Consider the following 16,166-nt stretch of genomic DNA (forward strand, 5'->3'; position numbering starts at 1 on the left):
AGGAGCTTTTCTTCTTGGCCATATTGAATGTGTATAAATTAACCTCAGCAGGGAGAGTTTTATTATTAATCATTTGTGCCGATAAATGTCTCATTAAATCTAACTTTCACTTATGGAGTATGCAATTGTCATTATACAAATATTATTTAATTACATAATGGCTCAACTATTTTAAAAATCTGTATTTAACTGATATTCAAACCATATTCATAAACTGCTCTCTCTCAGGGACTATTTGAGAATTCCATAATTTTTTTATTAAAGACTGCAGTACTTTATTGATTATATTTGGATAAGCCATGTTGTCTTTATAATGAGGTGTGTTGATATTTAAAAATGATTAAACCTTTTCAGGGGAAGAGGCATTTCACATTCACTCACCTTACATCTCCATATTATGAAATACATATTTTTCTTTCACTTCTATATCCTAAATACTTTTTTCTCTCTCTTTGTAGGTAATTATACAGTGACCATCCATATAACTCATGAGATTTCTCAATTTTTTATAAATGTCTGTAAATATGAGGAAATGAGTGCAAAATTTTTAACCAGTTGGACCATATTAATTTTTTTTTTGTTCTGGTAGAAGAGGTTTAGTCATCACACTGTACTGTTTGAACAGAAGAGGAAATTATTTTAGAGTAGGATGGAAAGTGGTGGGTGTTTAACTCTGGAAAGTCCCTTGAGCCTAGAACAACCAAATTCCACATAAGTTGAGGGTCGGGAGGGCTAACTTGAAAGCTGCCTTGATTTCTTCTCTGAGAGATGGCAGGATACTCAGAGTCCAGCGTTTGATAAGCACATGTTGGCTGCCAGCTGCTGGGAAGAGGGTGAATGGAGATGGGTTGAGTCACATTTAGGGAACTAACCTACGTAGGGTGTCGGTGTCTGAGAAGGCATAATAGTCTCAGCCCAGTGCTAATATCCAAAGTAACACAACATCAGGATTCTTCAAGGAGCAGCCATATTTGAGATACAGTTACTGCCAGAGTAGAGACAGGGGAGAGAGCATGCAGTTGTCCCAGAAAATGACCCGTAACACATTGTAAGCTCTATGAGGACAAGGCTGACACCTTTATCCCATGCTTAAGCGCAAAGCCTGGTACACTGTCTTCTAGAAATATTTGCCAAATTGTGGGTGGAGGGGGGATGCAGCCAGTGTCCTTGCACAGATGAAGTTATAAACATGTGGGCTCGGGTTTTGCACATGGTTGGAGACCTGAGGCAAACCCGTAAGAAAAAAGCCAGCTATATAGACTAACCCTATAGGAAAAGACAACATCTTAGAACAGGGGAAGGTATGTGATGCTCAGAGTTCACTCAAGGAGCAATGAACACCAATATTAGGTGGAAAGTATGTATGCTATTCTCATTTATTCATTCAACAAACATTTATAGGGCACTGACTTTGGTCCAAACATAATGTAAAGTATCAGGATACAAAGATAAAATGTCATGATGCCTGGATTGGAAAGACTTGTGTCCTAGTGGGGAGAATTGCATTCAAACACCACTACACTGCAGGCCAGCACAGGCTTTAGGATGTTGTGTGCAGATTCTCGGTATGACTGCCTCCAGGGCAGTGGTCTTGATGTCACGTCTTTGAGAAAAAGTTCACAGAGAGCCCAGATTCTCCTCAGCAGCAGGGCTTGAACATTCTAGAAACTCCAAATTACATCTAAGGTGTTGGTTATTTCATTTCAATAAGCACTTAGATTTTGTCAGGCACTATGCAAAGGACTTTATTATTCATCCAATCCTCACAGTAATACTGAGGAATAGTATTTCATTTCCATTGTATAGAGGAGGAAGCAAAAATTCAAAGGTTAAGCCATTTGCCCAAGAGCCCACAGATAGTATTTGGGGGAATTCTGAATTTGAACTTAGAAAATTCACTCCAAAATCCATAGTCTTAAACCCCACCCAGTAGCACGTGCCATGGTGATTTCAGAGAAGGGAAAATCAGTGTGAGGTGAAGTTAGTGGAGGTGAGTAGGTGGAGGTGTCTGAGGGTGTCTCTTGGAAAATATACACTTGAGTTCAGCGCACCTGTAGAGAGGAAAGGCCAGCTGTCCTGGAATGGGACTCCTGTGAAGGTGTGAGTGTAGAAATCCATTCATTCATTTAAGAGAGGTTTATATAGCATCTGCAAAGCATGCCAAGCCTTGTGCTAGGCGCTGGGCACGAAGGTGAGCAAGGAAGACAATGCCTCCCTCCCCTGGGCTCTCCCACCCCTGTGCTGAGGAGGGGTTCAGACAGACCAGTAGGTGATTCCAGAGCAGGGCAACTTCAGCCTGCTGGGGGGACACAGACGAGAGGCCCCAGACCAGTGCAGGGAGGCTGGTCAAGGGAGGATTTCTGCATGGAGTGCCATACGCAGAGCACTGAGAGAGTCTAAATAGGAATTGGGGGTCGTGTTAAGGAAGTTAGTGAGGAGAAATGACAGCAAGAGGCAGCCGTCGAGAAGGATTGGAGGGACATAGGCACTCCACGGCCACTGCTCCTGGTGCTCAGAATGGAACCAGAAAGGCCTCTCCGAGGACAGTGTCTTAGTATCTTTGAAAACTATATTACTGATCACATTTGGTTCCTCCAAACCAACCCAACTTTTCCCCTCTATCAGCAATTTAGTAGATTTAACTAAATTTTAGGAAGCTTCTGTTCCAATCTGCTTTGTGAAGCGCCTATGAAAAGGCCCTTTATAAATCTCTATAATAATGAATTATGAACAATGGAAAAAGAATGGCAGCCCCCCTTCTGCTCCTCTGAGGAGAAAGCTGAGCCTGATTCATATATTCTGCTTCGTCTGGCCTTGTTTTCTTTCGAAGACAAGAGAACATCATAACCTTGAGCTATCTGGTAGAAATAAAAGATTGATGCAAACTTTACTGTGTAGAATTTGGGGTCCTTTCATCCAGACTTGAAGACAATTGAATATTATAAAAATGCACAACACACTTGAGGAAACCTTACTTTATTCAAACACTAAGAGCCTTCACCCTGAGAGAAATGTCTTTATGTGAAAATAAATAAATTAATACGCGCCTTCATGAGAAATAGATGTCTCTGGATGTTTCAAATCTTGGAGCTACAAAGTCCAGCTGCCTCATTTTGGAAGTGCAGAAATGGATGACCCACGAGGGGATATGATTCATTTAAGATCATCAAACATGAATGGGCAAAGTCAAACCCAGAGGGCTTGACTCCAGCGTCTGCTTTCACAGCCACAACGTGACGTTAGAGCTCACCTTTGAGGCTATGCTGAAGAGTCTGCTGTTTATCGAGGTGCTCCAGGGCACCTAGAAAAGAGGGACCACCAGAACCCTCCTGGGCCCAGCCCAACACAGAAAAGAGGCCAGAGGAATTTGAAAACAACCTGAGATGAGGCTGTCCAGACACCACCTGCAAAAGTCCGTATCTAATTGCCATGCTCATTATAAATGAGCTCCGGTGTGTCTGATTAAAATGGCATGAACAGGGCATGCGGCTGCTGGCCTCCCAGAGACCGCATCACTCACAGTGCGCAGCACAGCGCAGCCCAGCCTGGACCACTGGCGTGCGGCACCCGGTCCTGGTGCTGTTCACAAATCCACTGAGAAAGCAGCAGGCAGAGGAGAGCTGGCCCAGCAACAAATCACAGTGTAAAGACTCGTGTTTAAACTCACTATAGTTTATGCTATAAAGTTCATTCTAACTTGACTCTACCCCAGAAACAAATCAATGCCATGACACATTGGGAAAAATATGTATACTTATATAATAATAATTGTTAAAGCTTTAAAGGACAAATCCACAAACAAGCAAAACCCTAACGTAATCTCAAAGTATATTCAGAAAAGCAGAATATGTAAAGTACGGAGATGGGTGGATAACTGCATTCTGCTCTTCCCAGGATTAACAACTATCAGCAGCAGCATTATGATTAATATTAATAACATTATTATTATAATCATCTGCCATTTTTTAGTGTCAAGCACTCTGCTCAGCATTTCCGATCCATCTATCTCCACAGCAACAGTATGGGTGGGGTGATTTCATCCTCATTTTACAAATAAAGAAAATGGGGCTTAGTTGATATGTTAAAGTCACTTGACTACTAAATACAGAGGTAGGAGTTCAGAGCTGGTTAATTCAGGTACACTGACATCCTCAGTGACCCAAGCTTCTTTCCACCTTGCTGCTGCACCATCCCTAGGGGGACCGCTGGTCCTGAGATGGCTGCTGCAATCCCAGGCATTCAGAGCAGACAGCAATGTCTTGAAGCAGAAAGGGGCTTTGTCCCCCCTCCGTAGGTCTCTTATTAAGAATAAGAAAGCCCTTCAGTCCTTCCTGGCAACATAGCTCATTGACCAGAAGTGGATCTCAAACAAATTATCCCAAAGTGGATAATTGTTAAAAGCCCCCTGGATGCTTCTCATGGGCAATCTGGATAGACAACCACTGGTCAAGACTAATTTAGGTTCTCCAGGGGCACAGATTCCCCCAAGACATGAGGTGCCAGACGTTGACCAACTTGGGTCATGCTGGCAAGGAAGGAGCGGATGGGTGTCAGCCATCAAGCCCCTGTCTCCCACAGCCACCCTGGGGTGGTGTTGGACCAAGGATCAGATTGAACTGGGGATCCCTGATGGCCACCCAGCTCCTGGCAGGTCTGTTTCCATCACAGACTCCTGAGGTTCTGCATTCCGTGTAGCAAGGGGGTGTTACAAATGCTGCACCAATCATAGGGAATCCTGCTGTATTGTAGGAAAATCTGCTGGGGGGCAGGAGAACGACTGCTTTCCCATCAAAGAGGAGTCTGCTGGGCAGAAAGGAGACATTGCCAAGCGGCGCTGCTTCCACACCCTTTCTAAGGTGTTGATCTGAGGCAGGTGTAAAAGATGGTACATACAGATTCTTTTAGGAACCCAGGTTTAGCTAAGAGTTTTCCCTCCTTTCTGCTCCCCCTCCCTCTGTCCATCTCCCTCCCTTTCCTCTTTTTCATGGTGAACTGAGTCAGGCCAGGTCCACATTGCTCCCTCTCCTCAGTCGGCATGACCACCTCACATCGCTCGTGCTTAATATCTATTATTTTTAATACTACCTATTATTCTGGCCAGGTTCTTAGCTCCACAAAGGCAGGTGCTATTGTCTTTCTTATTTTCTTCAATTTCTCTAGAGTTTAACACAATGCCCAGCCCATATACAAGGCACTCAGCATCCAGGTAGCCATGGGCTGTTGGGTCTTATATGTCACAGCCTTGACGGGGGAGGCCACGCACCCGGGCTGCGGAAGCCGAAACCGCCACAGAAGCTGAAATATGAATTCACTCAGTGAGTACATGACCCTTGTGAAGAGAGATCTGGAGGTCACCACCTCGCCGGTGTTGCTCTCCGAGGACACTGGACAGACTGCCCTCTGCCTCCTAGCCTTTCACCTTTGGTCTTTGTTCCCACAGGTGCTTGGCACAGTCAGGGCATGTCAGCAGAGGTTCAGTGTAATCCCTAGACCTTTCCCCACAGGGCCTCTTTCTCGGTCCTGGGTTGTCCGTGTCGGCATTTCTCTTTGGCCTGGGCAGGGTTTTCCTCTGTGCATGGCAATGGAGTATGCATTTGGAAAAAAAAAAAAATTGGCAGAAATAAGCACACCTTGCTTGATTTCTGAGCTAAAAATAGATTCTCTGCACTGTGGAAAAATTTAGAGGCCTAAAGAGTCCAGGGCTGTGACATGAACTCTCCGTCAGCAGCAACACCTGGACTTGCTGCTTAATTATTTCGGAAGCAACACCATGCAGTTCAGAGGCTTCAGGAACGATGTGCGGGAGCCTCACGCATGGTTCTGGCAGCTGCCAATCACAGCGGGGGCCAGCCAGGAAGCTGCAGGTGCACGGAGGCCATTGCACTATGAGTGATGTGGCCTTGGGCATGCCGTCTCCTCTCTGGGCCCGGAGTCCTCATCAGTAAGTTGGGGGAAACTGCTCAGTTCTCATGGCCAATGTGACCATGCACTGCAAGAGCATTTATGAAAGAGAGTCCTTCCCTCAGAGAAAAAGAACCATTTGGGGCTGAGGAGGACATCTGGAGAAGGGGAGCTGGGAGCCACGCAGTAAAGGATGGGTAAGAGGCAGGGATACAAAAAGGAGCTGAGAGTGAAGTTTATTGATCCAACAAAGTAAGAAGCTGTGTAAAATGTGGCACACTCAGAGAGCCGGTGGAGATTAGAGGGAGGCAGAGATAAAGTGCATCTGGGATCTGGTGTACACAGTTTTCTGTGGTTGATGGGGCCTCACTGGAAGCTTTTAAACAAGGAGGGAGAGCAGAGTTGTATTTAGAAAATGTAGGGAAGATAGTCTGAGAGCCCAGGGAGGGGGCCTTGGCCTGAAAAAAAAAAAAGAAACAGGGCAGAGACAGTGGGTACGGAGGGACACACAAGATTTTTTTTAGAAGGCTGAAAAAAACAGGCCTAGAATTCAAACTCATTAGAAATAGCTTGAAATTAGCATATGCAAATAAAGGCCTCTTTCCCAGTGACCGCCTCCTTCTGGAGCCACGCCTGCCCCTGGCAAAACCCAGGGCTTTAAAGCAGACTTGGCCCGGCTCAGCCACAGCCCCACTGTCCCCCTTGTCACGCCCGAGTGTTTTGGCCTCTTGTGTCCTCCCAGGCCTGAGCTCCGAGGTTCAGCCTGCCCACCGCAGCCAAGGAAAAAGGACATCCAAATGGGAGGAGACCACAGCTTTCTGTTTTCTTCTGCAGGAGGAAAAGCAAGGTTATTTTTGGCCCCATTCAGTACAAATCAGATTTTTTTTTCTTTCTTTCTCAAAGCCCTGTGTCTGGCAGGCTTCAGGCAGGGGAGTGAAAATGAGAGCTCGCATTCTGAATACCTTTGCATTTTTGCTGGGTGTCAGTTTTGTTTGTCTTCCTCTGCCTGGCTGTCTCCCACGTCTCCAGATTGTTGACTGCTCTCAAACGCTGCTCTCAAGCCAAAGAAAGTAAAATCAAGGCCTCACGCTCAAGGATGGGGTGCTTTGGTTGGAAAGAAAGAAAAGGACAAAAGGAAAACATCACACAGGCTGGGTCTGGCTGTGCCCCGGGCACTTTCTCACACAGCCCGCTCTTGTTAACTCTCTGCCTAGGAAATGCTGCGACTCCCTGGGAGCCACACAGCCGCGGGGCGTGGCCAGAACTGCAGCCAGGCTTTCCGACCCTAGGGCTACCTTTTCTCCAGTGTTCCCCTCCACCTCCTTTGAGGGAAATAGCGAGCTGTTCTTCCCTGTAGCACTGTAACAGGCACTGTGAACCCAAGCTTGACAGCCGAACTGCCCGGGTGGTTAGAGCCCTAAACCCAGCAAGTTACTTAGCTCCCATAAACCACAGTTTTCCTAATCTGTGAAATGGGGATGTAGTGTGAATTGTTGAGTTGATGAGGGGCTTAAATGAAACTATCCACTTGGAGAATTTCGGGGGCAGCCCGGGACACATTTAGGGCCCCCTGAGTGCATGGGTGTCCTTTGTGCATGTGTGAAAACTTCACTGCCGTTTTCACCCGATTGTCATCTGATTTTGGTAAAGTCCTGCTCCTGGTGTTCAGCAGAACTTGCAAGTTGGTGTCTATCCTTTTCTTGGAAGAGTCCTTTATTTCTCTCCTCTCTCAATGGAATTTTTCATTTAAGGCAGGTCAGATTAATATAAACTGTAAGGATGTAACAAATAGCAATGGAAGGATTATCCTACTCAATCCAACACATCATTTTGCTAATTTTTAGCCAAAGTCATGTGCGGGTATGACTTGCCACTCTTTTTTTTCTTCAACAAAACATAACACAAGAAGGTGCACCCCTGAACATGCACACACACCATCCTGGGCCTCCTCCTCCTAAACCAGTTCTTTCATTTTGAAAAAAAATTCTTCTACTTGCTATAGGGGAGGCCCTTCAAAAGTTCCCATGCTGCTGACACTAAATGACAATTGATACAATAATGGTACATAATCACCCTTGAAGGAGCAGCTGCTGACATGTATGCCCACTTTTTAGTTAGGAAAAAAACAAAACAAAAAAACAGAGGATGAAGTATCAAAGTCACTCAGCCGAGATAATGGAACAGGACTGATAATGGAAGGCAGGTCTATCTGGTTTCTAACACAGTGGGGTTTCTTTGTTTTGTTTTGTTTTGTTTTGTTAATCATTTTACCAAGATGCTTCTCCTTCAAGACCAGAGATGTCTGTCTTATTTCCTCTCGTGTCCCTAGTCTTTAGCATGTATTTGTTCAATATTTGCAAATATTTGTTGACTGCCTGCAGAAATGCCTACATACATACAACGCACACAAATGCACACACACACACACACACACACACAGATTGTTTTTGTTGTTGTTTCATTTTCATAAGACATGTATGGCTTCCAAACTGGGCTTTGGTGGCCATGGGTAAGAGCAGTGGCAGACATCAGGAGACCCTGATCCTGGGGCCAGGGAGCGAGGAAGATCTCAAGGAGCACAGGAGAGGGCAGCTCTCTGAGGGACCTGTCACCACAGAGACACGCCAGGCCTGCCTGCTCTTCCTCATGTCACAGAGACACCACTGAGTGTCCTAGAACTGGTTTCCATCTTTGAAAATGAACCAATTAATTATTACTGGCATAAAAGAAGAGCTAGCACCGAGTCACTGCTGCTCTAAATCAGATATACTCAATTTTCCAGGTCTGCAGAAGAACACGCATGAAGCACCACCTATTCTCACCGTCACCCCTACTCACCACATTAGTCCCATTAGCAGTCCCTGCACGGTCAGAAGAAGCACAGGGGTCTGACCCTGAGTGTACTTTAGGGCTCCCCATCCCGACTAATGTTGGTCATGTGAAAGCATCTGACTCCAGCCCTGGGAAGCCCTTCTTTCTGGTGGGGCTAAGCTTCCTGAGGGAGCAGAGACCACAGAGGCAGAGAACACTGGCACACGGAAGGCTGTATGTGTGTGTATCGAGAGGGCATCACTATGAGCTTTTTGATTCATTCATTCATTGAACAACAGACTGTTTCTTCCAGGACAGGGCTTCCCAATGTTTCCTCTGAAGAACATTGTTTCTTTGGTTTGCTAATAAGTTAGGCTGGGAAAAAGAGAGAGAGAGGAGGGAGAAAGAGAAGGAACATTCCTTAGTCAAGTGATTTTGGGAAATCTCAGAATAAATAAAGTTAAGCATGTTTTTTTTTTAATTGCAGGATTTCTCAACATCTTTAAGAGGCTAATATGCATTATGACTGCACAAAAGATAAATACGGTATCTAATAATCAGCATGCTCTTCTGGCCACAGGATGTTTTCCCCTGTAGAAACATCCCAGGAAACAAATGATCAGTACCACACTTTGGGAAAAAGAGCTTGCATGGACGAAGGGGAACTGGACCCTGAGCCTTTAGGCAAAGTTGTCACGCAGATGAAAGTAATTCCTGGTGATTCCAGACAGGTCAGTATAAAAGGCCTCCCTCTGCAGCAAGTTGCCTTTCCAACAGCTGCTCTGCTTGCGAGTCCCTCCACGGCAAGCGCGGGTCCTGAGGTGCTCTGGGCAGGTGGGTCTCTGCTGGCATTCCAGCCTTGGCTGAATAGACACATGGGCATCGTGAACAAGATGGGTAAGGGAACCATAACAGCAGAGGGAGGTTGAGCTTCCTTTCCTGCTCTTTGCTTCTTGCGCACACATGAACTACACTCACCGTTCTCTGGGGAAGGCTTAGAAAAGATGTTTCAAGTGTGTGAGTAGAGGGGTTGCCTTGGAGGCATGTGAAGCCAGGGTTCCTAGGCCAGCCATGAAGTGTCCCAAAGGGCCACCTTTTGAGGAACCCTTGTGTGGGCTCTGTGGAAGCTGTGATGGCACATGGCGAATGGCAGGGGATGGTGTGTCCTGGGTGATGGCTGACTCAGGTATGACCAGGATGGTCCTCAAGGATGTGGAGGTAATTCCCCTAAGTGGGGCAGCTGGTTGTGAACCGTGAATCTCTACAAGCTTCCCTATATTCATGTATCTTAATGCACAGGATCGTTTTTAACTTAAAGCAACCAACTGAAGTTGCCTTTTGGGGATGATTCTAAATGTAGACTGAGGGAGGCCTGAAGTTGACAGGGTACTGAGCCTCACATGAGGACGGTACATGGAGGTGCCCTGCCCCCACCCAGCAAGCCCTGCCTTAGAGGGGGCCTTTCACTTAATACTCCCACCTGAGGCAGAGAGACTGACTCAAAACAGAGCTAAGGGTTTGTGATAAGAAGGAAGGGCAGGAATTTCAGAAATACCATTGCCTCACTTTCCAGAAACTTCCAAAAAATCAAACCCTGACCTCACACTCACCTTGCCCTCAGAGTAGATGGAGAGTCAGGGAGCTCTACTGACATGGCAGCCTCGGCCCCTCCTTGCCTGTTTGCCTTCATGTGCCAGTTTCTTAAGTATTTGGAAGTTTACATTTTTCTTTAGGATTTAGAGAAGAGGCAGCCGCTATTGGCATTTGAGTGAAGACTCCATCTGGGGCAGGCACTGGATTAAATCTCTGCTCTCAGGCGTGGCTGCTTGTAAGGAACCCTGGTTACTAGTTGGTTGGTCAGTTTATAAGTACTGATTCCTGGATCCCACCCCCTGGTACTCTAAAGTAACTAACCTGGAATGCGGCCGGGGCATCAAGGTTTGAGAAACCTCGCTTATGAGTCAGATACGCAGCAAAATCTCAGAGTGGCTGCCCTGGAAAGTTCTCTTGCCATTCGCATTTACTCACCAACACAACACTGAGGACACTAGCTATAGCTCCTTTTGGCAGCTGATGCAACAGAGGCTCAAATTGCTGGGGGCTTTCCCAAGACCATATAGTGGCAAAGGCTGGAACACAAGCTCCACAGCCCATTTTGTATCGCACCAACTCGATTTAACAGTTGCAAAATCCTACTTGACTGATAATGAAGCTGTCTCTGGGCCACTATCAGGATTGAGCAAGTTGACACCTGCTGCAGCCCTAAAGCTCACCCAATAATCTTCGGCACCCATTTCAAAAAGCAGGAAGTTGTAGCTCTGGGCCGTGAGCTAAGTGATTTGAGCCCCAAAGCTATTAGGCCCACCCAAGACTCAAGACCGGCTAGCACAGGACCAAGTTTATTTTTCCTTTCCCTCCAAGTGTGACAGCCAGAGGAGGCGGCTGCACAGGAAGTAATGCAGACAACATGTGGGCTTTACAGTCCATCAGGAGCCAGCCAGGCTTGACGTGTCATCCCGCTCCTGCACTTACTCAGACAGGAGGACGTTTGCATTCCCACTGGCATTTAGGAACAGAGAACTGACTTGGAAAGGAAAAATGTGGCCAGAGAGGATGCTAGGGTTGGAGACCAAAAGGGGTGGTTTGCACCAAATTGTCAAGGGAAGGTAAAATGTGGGGCAGTGTGGCACACGTAAAAAATAAACAACTTGGATTCTCATGTACCTTGACTTTGCATAAACTCCTCACCTCCTCAATGAATCTTCCTTTCCTACCTTCATATCAGAGATTAAAAAGTCAGTTACTTATCTGTAAATAAGGATTCAATATCCCAGAGTTGTGATAACATACATGCATAGATAACATATAATGCATAAGTATTATATAATATGTAATATTATATGCATAAATAATGCTATATATGTATACTTACTACAGTATTTATACATATATTTGCTTATGCACAGCTGTAGAGGAAAGAACAGGACTGAAAATGCTAAACCTTGTATGTAACTCATTCTGTTAGAAGCCAGTTAAAGTGGTTACACAAATTATGTTTTACATCCGTTGAATGTTCTTTGTAGCTGCTAAAAATGAGATCTCTCCATATATCCAAATAAGGAAAGCTGTTCCAGATAGATCATTGGGAATGAAAGCCACGTGCAGGACCATGGGGAAGGATAGCCCTTTCCCATAACTGAAAGCATATAAATGTGTACATGTATAAAATATGAAACAAAAAACCAGACTCTACTTGTGCATACATTTCTAGAGGAAGTACCTGTAAGAGTGGGTTTTGGCAAAAGGAAAAGGGAAAGAGGATTTTCCACTTCATTTTATACTTTTCACCTTATTTCCAACTTACATGAATGGTTTGCACAGTGTATGTGTGGATGTGGATGTGTTTCAATAACAGAAACAAAGAAATCTGAATTAAAACACAAAAGAAAACAAAGGCGGGCTAGACCCTAAGCCTTGGGCCCTGGCGCAGCAGGAGGCTGCCGGAGGTTTGGCGTGAGGGAGGTCAGCCACAGCCTCCCGGGACAGGTGGCGGTGGTTCTCGGTGTGAGCACAGGGGCAGGCGTGTTTGGGAGCACTCGGGGAGGGACTGAACAAGACTTTAGAGGAGGGGGAGAAGCCAACTGTGCCTAGAAAGGAAACCCATGGGTATGGCACCAAAGTTTTAAATACTTTAAAATAAAACTGGAAATAAGTTTAATTCAAAGTAAAATGCTGATTAGAAAATCCAGCCTAGAAGCTGGAATCACCTGCCATAATGTTTTGACCACTGACCCCAAAAAAGATAGAGCCACACCCTCATGCCCATAACCTGTGAGCACAACCTTATTTGAGAAAAGGCCTTTGCAGATGTAAATAAGTTAAGGATTTCCAGATCAACCTGGAGTATCCAGGTGGGTGCTAAATCCAATGACATGTTTCTTATAAGACAACTTGGAAGAGGCAGAGAGGAGACGCAGACACACGGGAGAAGGCCATGTGCAGACAGAGGCGGAGACTGGGGTGACACAGCCACACGCTGAGGTCCGCCTGGAGCCACCAGAAGCTGGGAGAGCGGGGACAGGACGCTTCCCTGAGCCTGCAGAGGGAGTGAGACTCTGCCAACACCTTGGTTTCACACTTCTGGCCTCTAGAACTGCGAGAGAATAAATTTCTGTTTTTTTAAACCAACAAGATGGTGATAATATACTAGACCAGCCCTAGGAAATGAAAAGTTTGCTGAAGAGACAGGGGCTGCCTTGGACTGACTTCCCAGCAAGAAGGGCTGGGATCTGAGAAGAGAACAGGCAGGCCTCCTGCCCCACCCAGGATGCCCTGCCAAAGCCCCGGCACACCTGCTGGGCCCTGATCCTCCCTTTTCCAAAAAAACTTCTCCCAACACTCCTTACTGGCTTCTTCTGCTTTACATTGCTGCATGGAGCCTGCCAGATGTGTGACTATCTATTCCTCTGATTTAATTGTATATAGTAACTCTCTCCTCTGGAGCGTCCTGAGGGCAGGTCTGTCATTCTGGCTCACCTCTGAATCTATGCCTGGAACAGTGCTTGGCATTAAGGAGACCAAAGGCATGAGATGGTCTTTGAGGAAGGGACAAGGGTCCCTGAGAGGGACATGAACAGACCCAGTGCCACCCAGCTCACAGTCTAGGCAGGTGCATATAGCAAGTGCTGGGACACTGTAACACAAAGTCAGGGGCTTAAGAAGGAAGTGGTGGGAAGTCGTAGGAAAGGAGCAGATAAAGGCCTACGGGAGCAGAGAGATGCAGGAGATGACGTCCTCCAGCAGGGATGCGGAGGCTCAGCCCCAAGGTGGCATTTGATAGGTCTCACAGTTGAGACTGAATCCCCTGCATGGAAGACAGAAGGCCAGCTCCAAGCACGGCCTTGGTAAGTGTCTTGAGGGAAGTGGGCAGGGTGAGACAGTCACGAGGGGCGCAGTGGAGAAGGCCCCGGAGGATCAGGCCAGTAATGGTGTGTGCGTGCTGGGGATGAAAGGGGCCACAGAGGGCCTTCAACCGCAAGCTTGCCTAGGTGAATGGCAGGGGCCCTCAGTGCACCTGCCGCCAGGCACCAGCTCCTCAGCCCCCAGGAGGGTAGGCTGCATTCCTGTCTGTCCTTTACAGCTTCCCAGAGCTCAGTTATATTAATAATTGCAGCTTCTGTCCATCATCATGTGATCCTTTCAATCTGTTCGTATGATTGTGTGATTATTCCTTTTTTGTAGATTAGAAAACTGAGGATCAGAGTAGTCAGGTGGCCTCAAGGTTGGTAATTGGGAGAATAAAGATTTAACCCTGAATCTGCTGACTGTTGGTGACAGACTTGTGCCTGTCTGTGGCCTGTGTACTTCCCTTATTGCAAAAGGTGCCATGATTTATAGAGTAGTTCATTCACAGGACTTTCATTGGCCCTGAGAGCAGAATTTGGGAGAGTCAAGGATAGGGAATCCAAGGGATGCGGGGGTCTTTCCCAGGGAGCTGCATCGCGGAGCTGCCCACCAGAACACCAGTGTTTCATGCTTAAAGTCCTTTGCCCGGCATGCCTTGGAATCAGAGTTGTGTCGGTACAGAACCACAGCATGAGGGCAGTGGGGTGCAGCAGGGACTGGAGCACAGTCTGCTGCAGCCCTGGTGCCTGCTGAGCAGGGCTCTTCCCCAGAGCCCAAGTCAGTTGGCAATGAGGCAGCACATTCATCTCCAAAGGACCTTCCAGGGAAAATCGTACTCCCTGGAAGTGGCTGGATGTATCCATCTTGTAGGACAATATGCTCTTTTCATCAGAGAGCTACAAGGCAGAAATATAGATTTCTGAACATTTTTTATGAACCAACATGATGGCCTCTGGACATCACTTCACTAAGCCATAGAAAGCCAGGCAGCACTTTCCAGAAACTGTGCATCCACCTAGGTCCCAGGTAGAGCTGGGAGCCTAAAGCCATGTGACAGAAACCAGCTCCCCCACCTTTATTTGGGGTGGAGGGGGGAGGCGAGTTGTCTCTGTGTAATCTTGGAGATGAATGAAGTAGTCACCAGGGTGCCCTCTCTGGCTCACCTGCTGTGGCATTTCTTTCCTGTGCCCTATAACCAACCAGGTGAAATCGTGGAATGCAGACCAAATCCTGAATCCTGCCCTTAGCCTCCTCAGCCACCACCTCCCATCCCTCTGATCCTCTCTGTGCGCCTTTCTACCTCAGGGTCTTTGCAGGTACTTTTACTCCACCTATTATGCGCATATATCCCTGTGCTAAGAAGAGAGTCCTGCAGTTCTCAGACCTCCTTGAGCCCACCATCTCGGCCAGTCTCCTTTGTTTTATGCTTGCCTAGAACCATAGTCATTTTATTCTGGCATTTACCCCAGTTTATAAGGGTTTGTGTGATTATTTGCCTTGTGGACTTACCTCTGCCACAGCCCTCTTCTCTCTGCATCACCCCTGCTCCCTTATAGTTCTCTCTCCCTTCTAGACTATGAGGGTTTTCAGGGTAGATATAATGTTTATTTCATCTCTGTGTCCCCAGCCCCAGTACCTACCCCGGGGTAGGGCACACACACGTCAGTGTTGGCTGAATAAATGAATGCATTCATAGCTTCAACAATCTAGTCCAAAGACATTACATTTGTTTGTGCTAGAATTCTCCAGGTTACACTCCAGTGAATACAGTCCAGCTCTATGGCTCTCTGAGAAACAACCAGAAGCTGAACAAATTAAAACAACAAAAAAGAGTGTCCCATAGTCAAATTAGCCTGGATAACTCTAGGTAAACCAAGACTATATATATATTTCCTTGCTGCTGCACTTCAGAGCCCTAAATATTCTAATGGGCTTTTGGAATTTCTAAGAAAGTAGATAGTCGTCTGGAATATTGAGGACTTTTTTTTAATCAATAAAACTGTTTTTTTATGTCTTCTAAAGTCCCCAGGAGTACTAACCACACTACAAAACAGGTTGGGATATCTGGGATGCACTATCCCTCCAGGGTAAAGACTTCCTCAAGGTCACAGGGAGAGGGGCTTCCCTCTGGAGCCCAGGAGGCTGGCGCTGGAGGGCTGGGAGGACTCCTCCCTGTCCCTCTGTACCCACAGCCCCCTGTGACCCTTCGTTCTTGTTTTTGGTTGGTTTTCCCCACTCTCATCAGCGCCCCAGTTCCCTGAGCTGCAAATGAAAGCGGATGGCCTAAAGCTCCCTGTACCTCATTAACCTCCACATTATCTCAGGGAAATTATGCCAATTACCGCACTGGGACTCAGGATTGAAAAGCTACTACGCCTGGGCTGCCAGTGACGGATGCTACCAATTTAGGGCGAGGAGGGGCAGCCCCCGGGGGTGAGGCAATCATTTGTTTTTCCAGGGGAAGCTCTCCGGTGGCAGGGGGAGCACGGCTCTCCAGCAGTGAGCTCCCCGGGCAGCTTTCTAAGGGGGATTTTTTTTTTTAAAGCGTG

This window comes from Manis javanica, chromosome 17 (assembly GCF_040802235.1).
Source record: "Manis javanica isolate MJ-LG chromosome 17, MJ_LKY, whole genome shotgun sequence".
NCBI lineage: Eukaryota > Metazoa > Chordata > Mammalia > Pholidota > Manidae > Manis > Manis javanica.